We start from the raw sequence: 7,500 nt of genomic DNA on the forward strand, positions 1-7,500 counted from the left end.
GCTAGAAGTTGTATGGAAAACATAGACCAGACCTGGATTAAATTCCAGGTCTCCCTAGTTCCTGTCTAGTTCTTCAGCTGCAAGACCCCCTGCCTCATTCCCAAAAGTTCCTCATTCCCCTTGCCCCCAAAATGTGTCAAAGTCATATTTGCTTGAGAAAAGCATTTATCAAAGAAAGGGCATGTGAATAATTATACCATGTTATTACATATGGCAAATTAACTTGTCACATGTTGGAGAAAGAAAAACCTGGGTTTATTGCTCTTGCCTGAAATGGAATAAACTCACTTAATGTCCGCGTGCAGAATGAGACTCTCTTGACTGAGACCCCCTCATGTGATGCCACCTGCATTATTGTGGGCTTAATTGCAACACTTTTGTTGTTGTTAGTTGCACTTATTTGCTCTTGAGCTTGTCATATTCCCCTCGTGTGTTTTCTTTTTTCAGAGTTCTGCAGTGCTCCTGAAGCCAATGTAACAGAGACTGCTCTACTGAAAACTTTCTGAAACCATTCTTAAATTATGACGCATAATCTCTTGAAATTAAGTCAACGGCAAAATTTAAATGTAAGTTTAATTTGACACCTTCCACTTTACTGATTCCTAGTGTACAGAAAATGCGTCGGGATAGTACTTAAGATGACATTTAATTGGTCCTGAGTATCACACTACTTCACGTAAAAATCTTCTGTAGTCTTTAAAAGCTTTAATCACAGCCTTTCCATCAGGGCTATACTTCCTAGGTATAAACTTCCTAGCTTTAAAGTGGGAGCAACCAAGAAATTTGTTCCAAACTACACAGCTGTCCTCAGTACTTCTTTGTATCTCTTGATAAGTAAAGGGATTCTTAGTTGGAAAGAGTTTAAAAACTAGCAGGGATGGTTGTGGCTGTTGTTCTTTTAGCTCTAATTGAATGAAGGCAGGGAAGCACCAGTAAATAAGCAGCTGGAGGAAATAAGGAATTATCCTTGCTTCTGAGGAGACCTTTTTTTTAAATGTGCAAGAGGGTTAGCAGGCTCTTTTACTGCTTTCTGCTTATCCTGCATAGTTATAGCTCACTAGGCTGAAACTGGAGTTCCAGACAGAGAAGTGGAAAGTTATCCAACATTGCTCTCTTGTTTAAAAGTAATATATACATTATTGTTAGTCATTCCATGGCATTTGCTCTTATAGCTACATTTCAGTTAAGTGTTCCTTTCTAACAGTATTTTAGTGCTTAGATGGGCAAGCTACATTTTATCCATATGATGTTTAATTTAATAAGGCAAAATGTGATTATTTGAATTAATTGGAGCATGTAAGAACTCTGCGCGTATGCACTTTTGATAGCCACTTTTTAAGTGCATGCTTATATCTATTGATTTATAAATATTTGAGGTTTATTTACACAAATTTGATATACCAGCAATGCAAGGTATTATAGATCACTTGCAAGAGTGTGATGGTGTGAATTCCCGTTTAAGCAGTGAGCAGTGTTCATTAAATGTCCATGCTTCAGCCGTGTGCTTGCATGGCGGTATTTCTTCCTTTAAGGCTTAGCTATTAAATCCATTGTAAAATAGTGCAGAGCTGTATCTCAGCCTTTTTTAAGTGATCACTTGACTCCAGTGACTGTTTGGTATGGAAGCTACAGTCAAAATATGTCTATTTAAAACAGATGTAGTCATTAGGAGGCCCTCTAAACTCTGCTTCTCAGCTTTTTTCTAACTCAAACCATCTCCTAAGCAGGTTCAGAGACAGAGGATTATCCCTGCTTCCCCACGTGTCAAGTGTAGCCACACTGCTGCAGTGCCAAGGGGCTGGTGCTGTAGAAATAGGACTCATTACTTAGTTAACAGAGAAGTTTGTTGCCATTCATGCTCCTCGCCCTGTCTCACTGATGCTACTTAAATGTGAAGCTAAAAATAAATATTAGACCTTGCTTGCCAATAGGCACAGTAAGGAATTTTACTCCCCTGAATGCTGCCAGGGGTTAGCTTTGGTTGGCTATTTGTTGCATCACGTTGCAACAGTATGGACTGCCACAGGGAAGGTCCTTTGGGCCACTGTGATCCCAGAGAAGCTGAATGTCAGCGCCCAGGGTGAATTTAACCACAGCGTGATGAGCTGGAGGAGTGGGCTGTAATAATCTGCTGTGAGAGAAAGCAGAGCCTAAGCAAGGCCTTGCCAGTAACAGAAAAGAAACAAGATTGTTTTCCAGACTGCCCTAACCATGACCTTAGGATAGGGATTTCTGACTGACCCAGTGCCATGAAGCATTAAAAACGCAACAAATGATCCACTGGGCTCTCACTTCTTGACCTCCCTGCGAGGAGAGAAGCTTTTCTAGCTCTCACTGAGAGAAAGATATCATTTCTGTAGTTATCTTTACAGCTTTCAGACTGAGTTTCTCACCTGCTTAAAGAGAACTGCGGCAACCACTATAATTTCTTTCAGTTATTTTCCTGGTTTAGGATATTGGTTCTTGAACTTCTGACATTTTTTGATGGGCCATCAACAATTCTACATGAAGAATGTAGAATTACCCATCTGATTTCAGTTGTCTTTTACTAATCTGTCATTTTGTTCAGATGTCCAACACATAGCCCTTCTTTAGGACTAGGAGGTTTGGCACCATCGTGTACAGAGAGTAGGCAAAAAGAGGGACAGTTTTTCATGGGGAGTGGACTTGGTAGTCTACAAGCACAAAATCTTCCAGTCTCTCAGCTGTGACCCTGTTATAGAAATCACATGCACCTCCTCTGAGTGGCTGGCATTATAACAGAACAAAGGCAGTAAAGGTGGATTTGGATATAGGTCTGGATAAAGTTGCGTGCTCTTCCCAAATTGTCTGTGTAGGTAATGCACTGCTTGAAACAAACAGGTGTTGCCACCTGCAAATGGGTGTTACAGGTCAGGGTCTGAAGTGCATCCTCTATCATTAAGTTAAACAAACAGTGTGTCTGGAAGTCAAATATACCACTGCAGCAGTTTCAGTGGTTATGCTCTTTGAGTTGCATCTGTATATTGACTCTAAAGTCTGTCAGCATCACTCTGCTGGTTGCAGGCTGCCCATATTATGGTTATTCTGTGCTGCTGTAGTATAGACCATTGTGATCAGCCTCTGGATGCTCCTAAATTAAGGCAGATCATCTTTTACTCCTAAGAAACCTCCAGAACCCAGCTGCAGCCATAAAGCTGCTATCAAATGCAAGCTGGCTGCAGTTCAGAATTGGGGCCAATATTTTTAACAGCATGAAATTTTGTTGTAGGCCCTCTGGAAGGATTCCGTATATGAAATGTTGAACTGGAGCAAAATCAAAATTGAAGTCCCCTGTGTAGAAAAACGGGTGAAGAAAAGGTTGGCTATGTTTGAGAAGGGAGATGCATCTCTCATATGTACTACAAATAGTACCTGATAATATTAATTTGGAATAGGTTTAGCTTTCTTTACTGTTAGCTTATGTTAACAAATGCATTATAATGTCATGACCTCCTTCGTCCTAGTTGGCATCAGTAGAACATACTGACCACATCAATCTCATCAACATAATCAGAAAATAACTTGATATTTTACGTTAGTAATTAAATCATAAACTCTACCCACTTTGTATGGGCCTGAACTTCCACATGTACTTTCATATTGCCACTGGCAGCTCTTTGTTTGCATTACAGCAGCCTGAGAGTAAACGAAAGGCAAGATCCAAGATAGGAAGGCAAATTGTTTTTGCAAACATGGCAAAGAAAGTGTGTGAAATCAAATGCCAATATTAATGCATGACATCTGCTCTCTGCTCCAGCTCTGAGTAAAGTAATCCAGTCCTAATTATACACTGCTGTGTCCTCTACCAGCTAAGGAGAATGGTGCAGCCACTCTTAGTACTGGTATATAAATTTCTTTCTGGATCTGATAGATACATTAGATGCAGGGCAGGCTTTTCATTTTTTGGCCGTCAGTTGCTTTGGGTAGCACAAAGAGTGGGGAGGAGAAAGGTTGCAGCAAGAAAAGATCAAAAATCTTCCCAAAAGGACTCTGCTCCTAGAATAAAAATTTTTCCTAGAGAACTTTCCCTGCAGACCTCAATCAATATTATTCTCATCTGAGTGCACATATTATTCATTAAGAAATATTGGCAAGATGTGCACTATAGTGTATGCCTTCATTACAGCCTCCACCTGCCTGCTTTTATCAGAAGATCTTCCGTAACTTTCATCTTCCATAACTGTTTCTGTCTTTGGATTCAGAGCAAAATCTTGTAATTTCACAGGATGGATTTATATTAAAAAAAAAAAAAAAAAAGAAAAAGAAAAAAGAGTCCTCACTAAAATATTCATCTCTTTGGTTTGTGTATAAGTATTCCCGTCTCACAAGTTTAATGGATCAAGATTATCACCATTAAATTCAGATTGAACTGGATACTGATGAAATCATGTGCAAAATGTAGCCCAGTGCAACAGACCCTCACTGACATGGGAATAGCTGGAATTCCTCTGTTGTGTGTTCAGCTGCCATACCATATCCTTTGTGTGCACCTACTGCTATTGTGCCAGCAGCCATTTTCCTATGGAATCAACAGTTTTGGATGATATGTTGTTAGAATGATGATATGAAGACCTGGCAAATGTCATCCATGCCAAGTAGAGGCAGAGGAAGCCACAAAACACGGGGGACTGGCAGTGTCTTAGGACAGTGTCATCACAAAGAAATGCAAGCCTGACATCTCATTTTTTCTTTTCAATTCATGTGTTTCTATCTCTGACTATTCTGTGTCAGTTTTGCCTGGTCTCCTTAGCTGCAAGACAGTGAAGAAAGAAACTCTCTTATTGAAGAAAGGCATTGGGATTTTTGGACAGTATGTCTTGCTCTAGCTCCAGGACTGGGACCCCCGTGTACTGCTGCAGTATAAAGAAGAGATGATAGTAACAGATTATGAAGAGACAGCTCCATGGCTCTGTCTCTGTTCCCCCATCTCACATTTGATTAGTCTCTGCTTGACATCAGGCTGGGAGCAATAAGCTCTGATCATAACAGAGTATGTGGCAACAAGCCCGAGAGCTCCATGTGTCACTCCAGAACCAGACACTGTCTCACTGGATTCCTCCATAAAACAACTGAGGCAGATGTACGGATGCCAGATTTGTCTTTCAGGTCTACTTACTATAGCCCCCAAGGTAAGGAGTAAAAGGCAGGAGTACCTGCAGGAAAACACTGCCATAGCAATGAACTTTGAAGTAGAGAAGGATACACAGAAAAGTCAATTATTGGTCCAGAAGAAAGTGAGGGACATAATAGAAACAGTGTCATCAGAATTTACTCATAAGGTTTGGGGTGGTTTTTTGTTGGGATGTGCGTGCTAAGGATTCTTTCACACTTACTTTGAAGAAACTCTGTACAGGTACTGCCGGGTGAAGAGGTGGCAGAGTCAGAGTCCATGTGCTGGCTTGCTTAGAAAGGTTGGGCTAAAGACACATTCCTGAACTTTAGCTCAACTTCAGCTTGATATGAATTGAAATTTTACATCACTGTTGAGAACTGATTGACTGTACGACTGACAGAACACGTCTCACTTGAGCCTGAGAAAGTTTTGAGAGGCAGAAGGACAAAGGAGGCTTCTGCTGGAAAAGATATATCTCCTCCATGTATTGCTTTCCCCGGAGCCCAGGGGAATCCAGCTTCTCCCAGCTCCTGGTCTGGACCTCCTCTAAAGCCATTCACTTGGGTCATAGATTCCTACAACCCTTCTCCCCAGCTGGGGAGAGGCTGATGGATCTGCAGTGTGTCAGACCCAACCTGACCCTCCAGCAGTTTATACCCCTTCACAAAACCTTTCTGATGCTGGTTTCTCGTGTAGAAAAAACTTCATGGAGTTCATTGAAGCTGAGCTGTTCAGGGCAGGGCACAGAATCTGCCTATTAAACTTTTTATGAAACAAGAAGCAGACCACGAATTTAAATCTTGCTACTGTTATTTGAAAAAAAAAAAAAAAGAAAAAGAAAAAAAGAAAATTAACTTTATGCTATGGAGAGCAGCAGCAAAACTTCTGAATAACTAATTTATCCACTGTAAATTTCTCTAAAAGGTCATTACAGATTGTAAAGCCTAATGGCTTAGAGTGCCAGCATTATATCATAGTGGTAAAGAACTCATTCTCCAGAGGCAGTATTTTTGAGGCTTTGCCATTTTTCTTTTATCAAAGGAAATGCTGTATTTTTAACACAATTTTCTGTTTTAAATAATAGTCTGTATTTATGATAATATTTAAAAATCGTTTCACGCAAAACATAGTAACAGAATCGAGTGATTTATTTTCACAATGTATAGGCAGAGAAGTTAAGTAGATCAAACAAGAGTTTAGAAGTAATTGAGGTCTGTAGATCTCAGGTATGTATTTAAGTGGTCTTTTGAACTGCCACCCGTGTTCTGTGTGAACATAACTTTTCAGAGCACTTGCGTTTTTCCTCCTTTACAGAACTGCTGAATTGTGGTATAAGGTCAAGCCCATGGTCACTCTCTTCTGACACTAGTAAGGTAGGTGCAAGCGATTCTGAAATGGGTAATAACGCAGAGATGCTTTGCAGCTAATTTAGTATAGAGCTGTGTAAATTGTCTTGGTTATTTGTGTGAATTCAAGAAATAAAACCCAAGTGTCCAAACTGGCAGACAAAAGTCTCATCTGCTGAGAAATCTGATTTTGAAAATAACTGCTAAATTCACCATGTGCAGAATAGTCTTTGGTATGGCCTGGTGCTGCTACACTGTGGGATTCTGACTGGTACATGACTTAATCACCTTCACTCTTGTTTTGATTTTTTTTTTTAATCCTGTCAGCTGAAAGATAAAATAAAAAACATATTAACCTCCCTGATGAAGCTTTATAATTCCCAACACTGAAACATTAACCAAGTCCTTAATTAAGAGAGACTGAAAGTAGAAGAATGCTTTTATGTCATTAGCTGGTTTTTGCTCCAGTCATCTGCCTCATTCAAGCATAGGATAATACGAAACCTCACGGGTCTGCTAAAGGCTTGACTTAAGTATATTGCGGACTCTGCAATTTAATAAGAATGGCATGTTGTTCTTAAGAAACTCCATTTTCTCTTGCTTGTGCTCAAGTAAGAAGAAAAAAGTAAGAGCAGCTAGTGAGCAAGAACCTCAGGTTAGACACAGAGGTCCGAGCCCTAGCCCTTGCTGCACAAAGGTGCGTTTATTCCTGTGTGCCTTTTCCCTCACGCACCAGGAGTAGCAGGAATTAGTATTAGACCAGAAACTTTTCTAGGCAGAGCACAGCTGTTCTCTTTTTGCTGTAGTTTCTGCAGTATTGAGCTTGATGACTTCTCAGACCTGCCTAGACAAGATGTGTGTAAGGTACCATAATTGAATGAGTAACAGTGCACATCGGTGATAAACTGGCACCACAGCAACAGTGTTGTCTGGTCCTCCTCCAGCAGCGAGTTGTTTTAGTGCTTTGTTCCAGAGAACTGAGGGTTGGGGAACTGAGGCTTATTCCCAGACACTGATCTG

Source organism: Chiroxiphia lanceolata, chromosome 6, assembly GCF_009829145.1.
Source record: "Chiroxiphia lanceolata isolate bChiLan1 chromosome 6, bChiLan1.pri, whole genome shotgun sequence".
Taxonomy (NCBI): domain Eukaryota; kingdom Metazoa; phylum Chordata; class Aves; order Passeriformes; family Pipridae; genus Chiroxiphia; species Chiroxiphia lanceolata.